Here is a 16,778-nt window from a genome sequence, read left to right as displayed (position 1 = left end):
ACTGGCCGTGATCAGATATCCTCTGACCCAGTGTCCATCTCATAGCCAATGATTGCTCAGCAGCAGTAATTGTGCCACGCTGGCACGAAAGCCATCAGGAAATCCCTCCACACAAAACACCCGCCACAATGGAATGTTGGCATTACGCTGGTACTTCGGAGTAGCCAAGCTTGGGTGCCGTGTGATGCATCCAGGAATGTTAGATCCTGTCATGAAGTGAAGCCAACAGGAGGCAGGGGCGAGTCTGTGATGTTATGACGTCGGCGATGGGCTGCCAAGGTTACAGCACGCTTGCGGAGGGGACGAAGGGGTCAGCAGTCAGTGTGGTAGTGCTAATCCCCAGTTGGCAGGCTGAGGAGAAGTGCGAGGGCCTCCACGTCCACACTCAGGAGGCCGTCCATCACTGTAAAGTGCTCCGTGTCCTTGCTGTCAAATGTACTTAGGAAGTGAGGGGTGTTCTGCATTTGCACTGCTTTGCTTAAGCATGTGATAAGAGGCTCGTAATGCACAAGTCATGTTTCTTTCCAGCACTTTTTCATACAGAAGTGCAGGAATCATTTTTACAGTTTCAACATGAACACTTCAAATAAATTCCTCATATTGGCCTAATAAGTGCTATAATGTGTTTGTCATGAAAAGCTGTCGTCACAGATGTTGTGCCCTGAGCCAGGTATCTGCCACTGCAATCTATGTATGGTAATAGCTGCTGACAGCTCTGAATTGTGCTGCACGCATTGCGGAACAAGGATCACGATGCAAAATCTTGAGGGAATCCATTTGTGTTGGAATGTGCGGCGATCAAACCTTCAAGGCACAGACTTTAGTTTCACCACAGAGGAAGGAGAGATGGAGGGGAAAGGACCAGCAAGGGGAAATCGTGGGTCACACAACTTCGTCTTCATTTACCAACGTATGACACTCTGCAAGGGAGTGCAGGCTGTAATACTAAACGAGTCATAGCAAAACATTTACAGTGCACTGGACTCATTTGTCAGAGATTCAGATATTGCTTACATATTCATTTATGCCTGTAACACATTAATAAGTAGTGCATTACTCTATGCAGTTTTGAGTATGTTTAACTAATACTAAACTAAATATGGCTGCATGTTTTAGCATTGATACAGTAATTGCATAATAATTCATAAAATTTAGTTAAAATTAAAAAGATGTACTGTACTGTAAAAAACGAGTGTGATATTGATTTGTGTTGAGGTCATTTTTCTGCCGCTAGATGGCATAATTGCATTTGTAAGACGTTGGCGACAGCTCAGTGCATTCTTCATATTAAGAGCTATCTAATCTTTAACATAAAGTAACTTGTGAAATTCTGCACATTTTTTAAATTATAAAATACTACTTGACCCCAGTCTCCACAAATATATGCATTATTATTAAATTTATAATTGCTAAATTTTGATGTGGATGTGTCTGCTGCGTTGCGACTGGATTTCCCCTAGTACAGGCTTTCCCCCAAAAAAATTGTGGCGTTAGAGGAATTAACTCAAAATTCATGCACTTATTTTGACACCCCTAAACTATACACTTCAGAACACGTAAGAAAGAGAAACTCTGGTATTGAACACATTTGGGACGTTTCCGGCGAGCATTTTGCTACTTCGCCCATTTCGTCGGCGTTGGCTGAATTGAACTTTTGGCGCCATCGCGTCAGCGACAGCCAATCGGTGTCGAGATTGTCCACGTCACCAAATACGTCACACAGCAGAGAAAACACAAGAAGCGGTTGTGTGCAGAAAATGTAGCATAGCAATGGAGGATAGCTTGATCATCGTGGAGCTGTATGACACGGCGATCTACCGGGACCGGGCCAAAAAGGAGATTGCTCCAATGGAAAAATGCAAAAAATCACCTACCTAGGCATGCAGTACCCTCCATTCATTTAGGCTCAATAGCGCCACCTAGGCATGCAGTACCCTCTATTCACTTAGATGGAAAAGTGGAACGAATGATATACAATTGAAAAATGCAAACAAACAAAAACAAATCACTTAACGTCCATTACAAGATCATTTTGTGACTTTAATTCTTATCATGTTCTTACAAAACACTGGTATTGTACTTCACTCTGTGATATTTCATTTATCATTATGATAATGATCATGAGGCGCCAACAGGCGAACCGCCTGGCTTCCTGTTTTGCTTGGAAGGTTTGTGACTGTGTACTTGGCCAGTCAATCTGATTCTGATTGCTGATTTTTTTTAAAGGACTAATAGCAAATTTGAAATTCCCACATTTCACTGCGAGATTCTTTCTCAGAAACAAACACAAATCACATTGAACTGCTCATGCTGATGAGGGTGTTGATTTGCCAAAACTATTTCATTGTCTGTGGCACTAAAGTGTGAACTTAACATTTCTATTGTCCCACACAAAACGGTGCAGTATTTTGCTCCAAATCCATGCACATTCTCTTGCAAGTTTCTTTTGTGGGTTCATACTTGGCTCACCAACACGTCTTGATGAATGCAAGCGCACACACAGCTTCATAATACAAACCCGCCTAACAAGACTGCTGCTGTCACTCAACTGGGCCCCTCCACAAAATCACACAAGGCACTGAAAGGACAAATGTTTGTTTCCCTCTGCAGAATTAATGAGGGCATCAGTTAGTTGCCGCCTCCTGCCCGAGCAACAGAATGTAGCCCGCTCCTTCACTGCCTGGTCTTGAAAGTGAGGAGTAAATATTAGCAGTTGCCTATTTATAAAGAGTTGGAAATGTGAAGCCCACACTGGGGCAATGAAAGGGGCAGCGGGGGTAATGAGGAGAAATGAGGAGAGAAAAGCTCCACAGGCGGAACGACAGCAATGTGTGTGTTAATTGCTTGAACGCGTCACACCTACTTGCTCCTTGTAATGCTCCTTCTGTTACACAGCCTCAAGTAAAGGTTGCTCATGGCCATTAAGCATTCAAACAATCACTCAATGGAAAATGTCTGCTAGTTTGGCATCACTTCAACTTCATTTACACATCAGACATTTTGCAATTCAGAGCAGGATTTGGAGGTTGGGGTGAGGATGCTTTTCTCCATATCGCAGTGCGTTAGACATCTACTGAATGTTTCTGTTTCTCCATCTGCGGCATCACTTGTTGGGCGTTTGTAGTTTGGTAAATTTCCACATTCTAAAATATAAAAATGACATTTCTTTTGTGTGCTGCCAGAGAATTTGATAGTTTGACCACACTGAAACAGAGTTCCCTAAGTACATGTGGTTTGTGTGATGAATTCTCTTCAATGTGTTCATGGAGGAGTTTATCACGTTTCGGGTCGAAGAATGTTGGTTTGCTGTTATCTGTGACTGAATAGATGAACAGGATAAAAGCCAGAAGAAGAAGCAACTATTTTGAGGATCAGGTGATGATGACTATTGACAGAGAGCTATTCATTTTTGTTGCATCGCCATTTGATGCCATAATTATCCATACATTATCCTCACTTGATCTATCTGAAAAGCAAATCAAAGCAAGGCAAATGTGTTTGCTCCATTATTTATGCAATACAATTTTGTCGTACAGTACTTACATTCATATTTTGGGTTGTTTGTATTCTATGATTCTAAAAATCATGAAAATGTTCAACCTAAAATTATATCATAGCCTGGTTTAAAAAAAACAATTTACAGGGTTGGAATATATTTAACTCATTCACTCCTAGCCGTTTTCACTGAAGCAACCCCCTTCGCTCTTGGCTGTTTTACTGGATTTTGACTGATTTTGCAAGGCCCACAAAATATTGTGTTGTATTGCTATAAAAACACAGAACCTACCAAAAGAAAGATTAGAGTCTATTCTTTATTTAGGGAAAACAGTTTATTTGTATCGGTTTTTATTTTGCAGCAATTAGCATTAGAATATAGCTAAGTTTCATCATTATTCACAAACCTTTGAAAGCACTGGCAAAAAGAGCTTGCTCCTTACATTCGCGAGTGCATTTGGATTTTTCTACGACAATTTTCTTCGCCTTGGGCCCAAAGAAAGACAACAGTGGCAGTAAAGAAAAACAGAAAGGTGGCTTTAAGGAAGGAGATAATCGCGCCATAAATACTGGCGTGAGGACCCCTTAGTTGTCTAACAATATGCACAATGTAAAATACACATACTCAGCACTGAACAAAAGCATGCATTTACATAGCAATAATGAGGAATATGCACAGGCCCCGTATATTTGTGAGCGCATTTTTCATCCACTTGTCATCACGCCACAACAAAAAAGGTATTGTTTATTTTATTGTTTAATTAAATACTGTACAAATCAAGTCAAGTTTATATATATATATAGCCTTTAATCACACAAGAGTCCTAAAAGGCTTCACATGCCCGCAGTTGACAAATATCAACGACAACCCCTAATCGAACCACAAGTGGGCAAGGAAAAACAGAAGAAAAAAAACGGGCAAAAAATGAGAAACCTGTACAAGGTGTACATATTTTTACATTAATAGAAATTTAATTTAATTAGAAATAAGTTAAAATAGAAATTGTCTGTTTTTAGAGCTCGAGAACGGATTAATTGCATTTACATTATTTCCTATGGGGAAAAATGTTTCATTGGATGAACAAATCAGACTTTGAACACTTCACAGGAACAAATTATGTTCAAATTCCGAGGTACCACTATATTTGAAAATACTTTTAAATGTATTTGCAAGTATATTAGCCTACATATTTGTAGGCTAAATAATGACCAGGTGTATAGACTTGGGCATTCCAAGTAAAAAAAATGTTTGTTTTTTTGCATTTGATCTAAATTATACCAATACATTACGTCCATAAATTAAGTACGTAAACATTGTTTATTCATAATTTTTAGGATTTTGTGCAGGATTTCCGCCTTGATTAATTTTTTTCCTGTAATGCCAATATGTATTTGTTTTTTTTAATGCTTTTTTTAAGCATTTAGCCTATATTTTACCAATATGTTTGAAAATAAAGTAAACATTGTTTATTCTCCTAACTCTGTGGCCACTCCGGATCCCGGACGAGCCCGCTTTTGGTGACCCCTTTGTTACGTGCTGGAGCACAGTTGATGTTAACCGAGCGGGTCCAACATGTGGCAGTGATGACGTGGCGGCGTTCTAATGGGGTTTTGGGAACACATACGCAAGTAGTGGACATGGAATAGGGCTACAACACAAGGGCGGGGCATGACACAACGAAACCTCACAATGGAGTTAACGCTCCCAAATCTCGGGCCACTCTGCCAAACCCCGTTCTAAATCAAAAGTCGGCAATGAATATGATTACCTGTTTCATTTTCAATAGCAGTTCAAAAAAACTAAGTTTGTGCCGCATGCCGTAGATTTTGTTTTGATGTTCTCAAAACAGAAGAAAAGGTTAATCCTTTACAGTATTCCCATCGCGCATGTCGCCACTCAGATTATTCACAAATCAGTTTACCCCTGCAAACTGTGCTAATCATGCGTAATGACTTTGCTGTCTGCCCTTCCCATTTAGACCACTGCCAAATAAATTCTATTACCTCACTCAGGCTGAGAAATATGGAAACCATTAAATGGGGAGGGATGGTTGGGGTGTGGGTGGGGGGTATCGGTGTTTCTGGCTACCATTCAAAATGACTCTTATAACGTAGAGCCTACACTATAAAAATGTAAAAATTTAAAGGAAGTGACTATATATTCGCACTTTGTTTAAATCTACAGTTTTGGGGGAGGGAGGGTCTACTCTAATGTGCTTAAGCTGTTTTAAGAAAAAGCAATTTCAAACTTCATTTGAAGAACTTCAGAGAATCTTTAATCAGATTGCCCCAATTTGGGCTGTTCAAGTGACCCTCTATATGTCTGCAGCTGCGGCTGTGGAAGGAAGTGGAGAAACTATTTTAGCACTTGAGCTTGAGCTTGTCAGCATGTTCCAGTGCTCAACCTGACTTGTCGGGGTTATCCAAATACTGAAACAAGGCTGAATAGTCATCACATGCGCACAAAAAGAAACAAGGGGAAATAAAATGATTCTCACATTCGTTCAACATGGTGGACAAATTGACAATGGGAACAAATTATTTATTAGCAATAAACAAGATCCAACATCTGTTCTTAATGGATCGATGGACAGTATACGGAAAAACAGCTTTCCAACAACAACACGTTTTCCCCAAAAAGTGGAATGCAAAAAACTTAGTTGTTCACAAATCAAGCAAAACAAATCAAATTACCACAGAGTGGGAGACCAAAGTTGATGTTTCCCAATTTTGCTCCCATGAAGCTCATAAAATCCCTCCATTGGTTCTCAGATACATAAAAACTTCACTAAATGTAATTTCAACAAACATCTGTAACTCATAATTTGATTGTAAATCTGAAAAACACAAGCAAAAACATATAGAAATTTTATTAACTGTTTTTTCAATGGGATATGAATTGTATTAAATCTTTTGTTTCATGACTTTTCTAAATTGTTTTCGTGTTTATGACACTGTATTTTCTATGTGCTATGTGACATGTGGCAGCATTCACTGTAGTTAGCCGATTTTAGTCAGATTTAATCACCCGATATAAACTGTTATAATTTTATTGATTTTTTTTACACTGACATATAACAACATAAGAAAAAGATCAAATTTAGTTATCTTTATTCTGCCAAATATCGTAAATGGCCTAAAAATATCAGGCCCTAGTTTACGACGGCGTATTAGGGCCACGTATAAATATATATATATATATATATATATATATATATATATATATATATATATATATATATATATATATATATATATATATATATATATATATATATATATATATATATTGTTTTTAGAGGGTTGGAGCAATATGCTGAGAAAAAAACTCGTAAATTTGCGACTTTATAAACGACAAATACACTTAGTGTAGCTATAGTCTAATATGATTCGTTGGTGGTTAATGGAACACTGTTTATAAAATTAAATGAAAATTTTGCAACTTTATCCCTATAAAGCCTGAATCATGAAATATATCAGAGAAAATTTAGATTCTTTGTAAACTGAGTATTTATTGGTCCTTTTGAATAAACAAAAAAAGAAAAAGAAACTCAACTTCCACACGTGACTTTTGATTTGATACATCCGGTCACAATGCTTTAAATTCGTACATTTATAACTATCTATAATATATTCGTAAACAGACATATCAAACATATTAGTTTTTCCCAAAATTTGAAAGAACATTTCCCCACTATTAATAAGTATAAGTGTCTCTCCTTTCTCTTTTTTTTCTTTCTTTTTTTTCCCCTCAATTGGGGCGATCTTGCAACGTCACAAGAAAAGCCAAAAAAATGTTCTTCATTATTTCATTTTGACAAAACAAAATATCTATTTACACAATGTCCAGCAGTTTTTTCCACAAAATTATGTCATGATAAACATTCAGCAGATTAAAAATCGTTTGACGTCAAAATGTGACCGGGTTATGAATGATTTTGGGCTTAACTGAAGCTACTAGCAGTTACAGTAAGGGAAAACACATTCACACAGGGTGGTGAAAGGCAAAGGCAATTGGCTTGATACCTTAAGTGATGTGCGGTCAGCATTGAGGGGATGCAAGCCGCTCCATTTATCAAATCATCATGCTTGATCGCAATACAGCTCAGAGCATTTTTCATCCTTTCGCTGTCGGGCCCATGAGAGTGGTGAAAATCCTCTGGGTTATATTAGCTGGCTATGGCTAGCTTTAGCAGCATACAAGTCCAATACTGTAAATCCAGCGCCTTCCAAACACGTTCTTTAAGTACTTTGGTTGCTTTCTTCTCTCTTTGAATTACACGCTGATGTTGACATAGTTGAACTCAGCCAGACATTGCCTTTGCCGTTACTCTCTGACTTTATCCTTTCTCACTTTGTTAGCTGTTCTTCTTGCTGGCTTTGTTAGCTCCTCCACTGAGGGAGCAGACCCATGCGTCCCCCACACCGACCCCCTCCTCCAGAACAGATTTACTGCGATTACCCGGACCAGTGTTTACTTTTCCCAGCGTACTTAACTCTCTGTTTCTTTTATTCAAATTAATTCAACTCCACTCATTCACCTTCTCGGCCATTTTCATCCATCTTGATGTTCCCTCATTGCGACGGTGCAAATAGGTCACTGAATCTGGGAGTAAAGCAGAGTTTTGTCTTAAAATGACTTCCTTTTTATTCAAAACATGTCATGTGATGTTTTGGTTTTTTTTTAAGATAAAGTGTTTCTACATCAACAGATCGTGAACATCAAAAAACAAAAATGACTTCAGGTCAGTTTCACATAACAGTGCTCAAGATAAACAGCTTGGAAACTTGGATTGGACAATTTGGCTCATTTGTTGTTTGTTTGTTTGTTGAAACAAGATGTTCACTTTGCTGACATTAGTAGCCTAATGTCAGCCAAAGTTTTCAATGTTGTACAAAATAAACAAACCAAAAAAGCAATAGTACTAATAGGGTGACCCAAGTTTAAATATTAGAAACCGGATGCTACAATTTTGCTGAAATGTACAATCAATTTCACCAAATTTAATCACTAGTCAATCTTCGTCCATCTTGGTTGACAGTTCAACAGCTGTAAATAAGCAATGTACTCAACATTATTCTACCTTTTCTGCACTGCTATTGGAAACTAGCTGCGCTGTTTACCTTACCGGTCACGCATTGTAACATTGGAAACGCTAGAAAGCTCGTCTTTGGTTGTTTGACCAGCGAGTGGTGACCGCGGTAGATAGTAAGACTACATTTCCCACAATTCTTAGATGCGAAATTAGGAAGTAGTTCTAGTTAGATTGAAAATGGACAAGAAAGGAACAGTTCAATTCCCTTTTAATGAGTTTATGACGCTGTGACGGGACCTACATAATATCAGGACAAAACAATGAGATTGGCAAAATACGCTGCGACGCGGAAACCAAGCCTCAAAACAGGAGTGTCCTGGCCAAAACGGCACGTCTGCTCACCCTAACTGACATAAAACAACAAATAACACAGACTGCGCAAACTAGAACACCTTTTTAAAAAGTTTGTTTTAGCAGCAACTGTTGTCATCCAAAAAAAACTACAAATTTATCAACACAACAAAGCGTATTAGGCGGCGTATTAGGGCCACATATATTATTTTTTTCAGGGGGGGATAATATTTTGAGGGGAAAAAACTCACAAATTTGCTACTTTAAAAACTTGGAAACTTGAAATGTACGTAGCATAGCTATAGCCTAATGTGAGGATTCATTGGTGGTTAATGGGACACTGTTTATAAAATGAAAAGGCAGGATGAAGACGGATTCATTCTTAATTCAAACTTTACTCGTCATACACGGCAGCTAGAGTGACACTTCCTGATCCCCTACCAGCTGACTAAACACTAACCAATCAGAAGCGAGCATACTTTAGGTAAATGCAAGTGAATGACGGAGAGCAGCAGATTCAACATTAACTTAACTACTTGTACAGTAAAATACTAAAATGTATGAATTTGTAAATAATAATTCTGGAAACATAAATGTACAAGTAATATACATTTTAACAAATTAATTTAAATGCTTGATCCTAAGGGAGTGGACCTTCGCAAAGCGAAGCATCTTTGTCGCTGGTCGTACCCAACGCTCCAAATATCATATGGTTAATCTCTGCTAAAGCAATTAAAATCTCCTCATTTGAAAATTCGACCAAAAAGTATTGGCACAAACATCCGAGTAGTTTTGTTTTGTTTCTTGGAATATTGCCCCCACACTCTAAAAATATATATTTATACGTGGCCCTAATACAAATACATACATACAAAAATTAAGTTACTCACCCTTTGATGATGCGTCACTTAAGCAGAGCGAACACAAAAGAGGGGACAGCGTTATGTCTCGCTTTTTAAGATGCTGTCAAAGTGAATTTGGGGAAAGCCCTATTAGAATATAACTAAAGAGATTTTGCTGTCTACAAATAGCAGAATAGTTCTAATACCTTACATTCTCGCTGCGATACGTGGCCCAATTAGTTTCCGTGCGCATTGTAAACTCCTGGTAGTGTCACATTCTGTTCTTTGGCCAACTGTTGCTTTGTTTAATGTTAGTTTTAAGAAACGTGCATGCTTTGCATCATTTCCTATCTCCCAGCAACCATCTAAAGAACACACACACTCGCAGCAAAACAAAACAAAAAAGGCCTTTAACAGCACATACTGCCGGGGTCCTATTTAGAGGCTTGAGGGTGAGAGTGGGGGTGGGGGTCTACAAAAGTCCATTTACAGTACGGGTCAGTACATCTGAATGCCTTTACCACTCCAGCCAAATTCTTTGTCTCGCTCATTCACAGCAAGTTATCTCGAGCGCTCCCAGCACAAAGGCAATTGGTATTATATTGTCCAGGCTGACATTAACCGCTGATATTTTCACTGCTGTCCATTAACATCCTTTTTAGCCTCTCTATTACCAGGCAATTCCCACAGAACAAGAGGTCACAGCGACTATGAAGAGATACTTAGGGACTGTCTAACAAAGACATGCAGATGATTTATCCCATTCTTTTTACATTTTTACTTTGTTTTGTCTTCGTTCTGGACCCCCAAAAAAAGTGCTTTACAACCCAGATGAGGGTTGGTCTGTAGCTGTATTTTTACCTGATCCCGAACTAAATGGCAGCCCATTCATGTCTCAATGACTCAGGCAGCTGCTCTTCCGCTCAGCTCCAGCTTTATGTTGACAGACACAAAAATGAAGGAATGTGGACCAAATTAATGCTAACATCCAGGATTGTTATGTTTGCACAAGCAGTCCTCAACATGAAATATTGTGTGGACCGTGTTGGAGTGAGCTCGGGTTAGTCTGAGGTGAAATGAATAGTTGCACGGCTTAATGATAACAATGGTTGCTCAGAGGGTCACCTGACCAGGTTCGCTATAAAAACAGGTCCAACTTTTGGTGGTCTGATGAAATACACCGAGTTTCATACTTACCTTTTGGACCTGGTAGCAATAAATTGCGTGAGAATTTATTTGGACACTGACACAAGCAGAAATTTGGTCATCACCACATATTTCTCCTATTTGCTATTACACTACATAGTGGTGGGCGGATCGATCCAAATTTCGATATTATCGATTCCAAGTCATTTATCAATATCGGATCGCTCCTGGCGCTATAATATCGATGTTAATTGGGTATTTTATTAGTGGTGGGCGCATCGATCCAAATTTCAATATTATCAATACCAATACCAAATCATTATCGATATTGGATCGTTGTTGGTGCTAGAATATTGATGTAATTTGGATCTTTTATTAGTGGCGGGTGCATCAATCCAAATTTCTATATTATCGGTCCCAAGTCATTATCAATATCAGATCAATACTGGCACTATAATATCGATGTAGTTTAGGTATTATAATAGTGGATGGGCGCATCCAAGTTTTGATATTATCAATACCAAATCATTATCGATATCGGATCGATGCTGGCACAATACTATCGATGTAGTTTGGGTCTATTATTAGTGGTGGGCGGATCCTTCCAAATATTGATATTATCGATACCACGACTATGATATCGATGTAGTTAGTTTCAGTTTGGGTCTTTTATGTAGTGCTGCGGTTTGGTAGGTTGAAAAAAAAATCTACAAAAGAAGTGCAATGAAGGCTGAATTTTTTGTTATTTTTTGTAGCTGTAGTTTCTGAACAGTATATTATAACAGTGAATTTGTTTAAATTTGTTTTCTTATGGTCACTTTGTGCACCTTGTGTAAGAAAGTAAAAAATATATATTTTGTTAAAGTTGTAATGTTTCTGGGGGAAAAAACATTGTTAAAGTATTTTCTATTCATCAACAAACTAAATTTGTCCAGTGTTTTACAAGGAAACAACACAAAAACACTTAAAGGTTGAAAATGTATTGTGATTAAGCAATTTAACTATACAGCTACCTTAATAATAATAATAACAATAATTAAATATATATATAAATACAGTATATATATATGTATGTATATATATTAGGGCTGGGCGATATGACCTCAAATCAATATCACAATAGCAGTTATGATAAATGCACATTACCCCCCCCCCCCCCCCCCCATGCGAACCACTATATCTATGCCATCTGAAAATAACTGCAGGAAATGCTAATTAACTGCTTTTTGTTGTCTTATTGACCAACTGGCAAACATTACTTTCAATGAAATATAAAAGTATGAAAATCCCTTGTAACCATTCAAGTATAAATATTCAAAATAGCTTGCATGACTTGAACAATGGCACATTAGAACATGAGAAAAAGGTGACTTTTTTGGTGCTATTTTGGTAATGTCCTATATTTTTGTAATGCGGTAATGTCTTTGTGGAGGTAATGTTTCTTGTCAAATATAATATAAATAATGCCATGTGCAAAGGAGGTCGTGTAGTGTGGCTTGTAAACAATATACATAAAATGAAAAACATGTCAATGCAACAGCTATAAACATTTGTAAATAAAAATGCTTGACATATCTAAGCTCGGCAGCCTCTCAGTGTTGTACATATCGGGAAGCACGGTTTGCGAAAAATATTTTTGCGATGGTATGGTGTACCTCTTGTCGGCTACTTTCATGAGGTGTTTAAACCCCTCGCGCGCCACTGTAGCTAATGGGAGCTATATCCTTAGCTATGTGGTAGGCTATCGCGTTGGTTATTTATACCCACCTCTTTGACGTTCTCTCGTACGGTGTCGCCCCTGCAAATTCCTCCCTTATGGGCTGCTGTCTGGGAGGGGCACTTTTCGAACCTTGCTTCGCACTTAAAAGTTTTTCGCACATCTTCGACCTCAATAGTATAGTTGTGCTGTCATTGTTAAAAAAAGGTTGGACATCTGGCTCTGGATAGTTACGACGTTTTTCAGACACACTTTGCATTTTGTGTTCTTTTGCTCATCATCGTCTTTGTGGAACCCAAAATATTTCCAAACGACAGATGTTGAATTTTTTTGCGGGACAAGCACAACAGGATCAACTTCGACGAACGTTCCTTCCGCTGTGTCAGCTGCTTTTTTTTATATAAACCACCCGCCATTTACTTGTCGTCTGTTTCCCTTCTTGTTCAGACTGGATGGGTGGAGTCGACTGGATGGGTGGAGTCATGTGACTACACACGCTGAACACTGTCTTAAAGGGGAATAAACATAGCCTACCAAGAACACACAGTCAAAACAAACAAAAATACTTCTTTTTTTTTTATTCAAACACCGAATTTACCGACATGGGCAAAATGACGTTGGTTATTGTAGAAAATTTCGGTAACGGTAAATTTTCGGTTAATCGCCCAGCCCTAATTAATATATATATATATATATATATATATATATATATGGGCTGGAATTATTATTATTACGCCACTACTATTCAAAGGTTTTTTGCACAGACATTTGTAAACCTATTCCTTCCATCTGCCAGCCAGAGGAATGCTAGTGACTGAAGAGACCTTGATGCTGTCGACAGACAGGCCTTTAGACTCCTCAGACCCTCACTCACCTGCATACAATCAATCCACCCCCGAACCGGAATACCACAGTGCACTGCGTACGACCCCCACTGCCTGTAACTACTTTTGGAACACTGCTATCTATCCATTTTCTAGAGTACTTGTCCTCATTAGAGTCTCGGGTGAGCTGGACCCTATCCCAGCTGACTCTTGGCGAAAGGCAGTGTACACCCTGGAATGATTAGAAGCTCATCGCAGGGCACATATACTGTAGACAAACAACCATTCACACCTACTGTATGGACGATTTAGTCTTCAATTAATGTTTTGGGGAAACTGAAGAATGTTTGAGTACTGGGAATGGAGACATTAGAGCCAATACCGAGATTTGAACCATGAACCATAGAACCAAGAAAATAAAGAAAAATAAAAGAAAACTGCTTAACGCGCTTGCGAGGAATGGGAAGTACGAAGCGGTAAACAGCGTTACATGACGTCCAACACTGCACGCGCTGGGGGCCGTTTCGCGTCGTTGCTACAGCAACCTGTCAGATTGGTCAATAATGTGGCTCAGTCTGAACAAGGCCAGATCGGATTTGGACACTTGCTAAAAACAGTCTGGACAGTCAGCCTTTAAGAATCGGATTTGAGGAGGAATCCGATTGGAATCAGATATGCCTGCAGTCTGAACGCATCCTTATGCTGCATTCGAGGATGGTCGGAAGTCGGATATATCCAAGTTGTTTTTTCCCAGTTCCGACCTGAATGCGTTTGAGGCAAAAGTAAACAAGCAAAATGGCGGATAGTGATAAATAGTTTTTTTTATTTTGGTCCTTAAAACTCATTTTGATCTCCAGCAAACTTACCTTCTTGCAACTTTGCTTCATTTATTGTTTTATCTTATTTCATAAGCATTCCATACAGTTCAGTAGTTTACCGTATAATTTCATGCAGGCAGATAGCAGCAAGCTGTCACGTACGTTGTGTTACTTGAAGTTATGTTGAATATTTACGAATGAAGAAAGCTATCTAGTTTTCACAGTCTGTGTTTCCAATGGGGTCGCCATTGTAGAATTACGTCACTTGTAGTCCATCGGTGAAGTCGGGGTCCTTTTTTTCCCCAACTTCACAAGTGGAATTTCCGAGTTCAAGAGGGCGTTCCTGTACACACTTCCTGGTTTGAACTCGTAAAAGTCTGACTTCTGACCATCCTCGAATGCAGCATTAGACAGATCTGCTAGCTAATCACTAGCTACCATGCTTCCCAGTTGTTATACAACAATATCCATTTACGAGGCCTAGACCAGAGGTATCAAATCCAGGTCCAGAAAGTAAAAAACCCTGCCACAGTTTGAATTTAGCCCCAGGTGCTAGCTAACTCCCACGGTGCTCGTTTATGTGCTAGGGAGCAAGCTAGCTAGCTAGCATCTGGGGCTAAAGCCAAACTGTGGCAGGGTTTTTACTTTCTAGACCTGGATTTGCCAACTCTGGCCCTAGACCTCTTAGAATTGACGGGTTTGAGGTCAGATCTGTCGCTTATCATAACAACAACCGCTTCAACATGGTTGACAAATGGTAGATAATTGAAGGGGAAGTAATCCGGTGTGAGTCACAGTTTTCGCAATAATACATATGGCTCCATTGTTTTGTTTTGTTCCTTTCGTACTCAAGTCGGAATGTGCTGTGGTCTATCAACTAATTATGTCTTATCGTAACCTTATGGTAAATGTAAACACTCCTACAGCAAAAATTGATCGTGGCTTCTGTGCCGCTACGTCGGTACTCACTCAATGTATTCGTTGAGTTACTTATGCTAGTAACAAACATATTAAACAAAAGATCTGTACTCGTAGCAGTCTTTGGCGGATGTTTTAGTATCTGAAGTTGTTTTTGAGGTTTTGTGTGTTCGACATGCCGCGGTCAAGAAGTGTTAAACTCCAGTGGTGTATGTCGTGCACTGTTGAGTTCGCATCATGTGGCCTCACAGCATGGAGCGCCATCTTTCACAGCTATTTATGTCAGTGTAAAATCATGAGAACCACTTCAAGTAACCCAAGGCTGGTCAGAGGGTAACATGTGTTGAACAAAACAAAAAAAAACGCACCATCTTCCCTCTGACACGCCAACCAGCCTTTGTTTTTTATATTAATGAGATTTATTTTGAATTTGACATTTGAACATTGTCTGCTTCTCAAATCCTTATTGTATGTTTGTCATGAAAAATATTGAGTGTTCCCTGGAGAAGGTTTTTTTTTTCATAATGGAATTTTCAAGCAAACATTTCCCTTGTGGCTGGAACTACCAAAGAGTTTTGAAATGTAACATGTCATAATCCACAAAATGAAAACTTTTTTTTTTTACCAAAGCGCTTTACCAATCCTCATATTACATTTTTTGAATACATATCAAACTGTAATTGTGCGGCTAATGCAGCCACAAACCACAGAAAGGTTTTCCTTTTTAGTTTAAAATAACTTACTCTAACATCCAGGATCCCTCTCCGTACACTGACAAATGGCAGAGTCCAGGCTGGTGTTTTTAGCTTTTGGTAAAATTCTAAATACATCCGTGTCGTCTATCCATGTTGTGTTCATTGTAGCATCTAGCTAGCACTAAGTTAACCTGAGGTTTTGTTTCTCTGGTCCAATGTCCAAAGTTTGCAAACTCCCTTCGTGCTGGGTGAACGTCAGAAGCCAACAGCAAAGTAAGTAACAACATGTAATATTATTGTATATTAAATTGATTTTGTGATTTTAATGACTCATCTGCCAATGAAAATGAGCTTGACTTAGCTAACTTGGGCACATTTACATTGTAAAATGTTGATTATGTGCATTGTCCCTTTCAAATAAATAAATTCAAATTCAAATGTGTTGATACTTTACTTATATGGGTTTATTGCTTGGTTGCTTAATAGTTAAATGCGCGAATGCTTTGTGAATGTTTCTGAAAATGTCAGCTCACCAAACATTGTTTTATATTGCACTTTTTAAATAAGGCAGGCTATTGCATCAGCTTTACCCTTTTAAAAATGGTGTGACAAATTCATGACTTTAAAACGCTAACCAGCTGTCTATTTTAAATTCATGTTTATTTACTTCTTGGAAGTTCTGTATATGAGCTATTAATTTCTGTCAGGTGAGACCTGGAGCTGGATTTGATTCTTGTCATGTTTATATACAGTACGTATTCAGAAATTACATAAGGTTTTGTTAGCTTCAGTCCAACATTTTGGATTTCCTTAACTTCTATGATAATTATCCATTGTTTAAATATGAAGGGTTACAGAAGACCAGAATTTTTTTTGAACCAATAAGATCGCAACACACTTTTTGCTCTCTACTAGTGAATGTCTATCTTTATTTTT

General features: G+C 38.5%; 1 long non-coding RNA gene across 2 annotated transcripts; it reads right to left on the bottom strand.

The window, feature by feature from the left end:
- Window positions 1-7,959: 7,959 nt before the first annotated feature.
- On the bottom strand, window positions 7,960-10,105 carry LOC147160429 (uncharacterized). 2 transcript variants are annotated; one of them, XR_015097361.1, is made up of 3 exons: window positions 9,931-10,105; window positions 9,773-9,845; window positions 7,960-8,101 (listed from the first exon to the last, which is right to left on the bottom strand). It is a non-coding gene; the product is annotated as an uncharacterized LOC147160429 (long non-coding RNA). The 2 variants fall into 2 exon arrangements; XR_015097362.1 differs by having other exon boundaries at window positions 9,936-10,105.
- Window positions 10,106-16,778: the final 6,673 nt, after the last annotated feature.

This window comes from Leptonotus elevatus, chromosome 16, assembly GCF_054856555.1.
Source record: "Leptonotus elevatus isolate MCC_2025b chromosome 16, RoL_Lele_1.0, whole genome shotgun sequence".
Classification (NCBI taxonomy): Eukaryota; Metazoa; Chordata; class Actinopteri; order Syngnathiformes; family Syngnathidae; genus Leptonotus; species Leptonotus elevatus.
The sequence above is the reverse complement of the archived record's forward strand: the minus strand, read 5'-3'. Positions and strand labels throughout refer to the sequence as shown.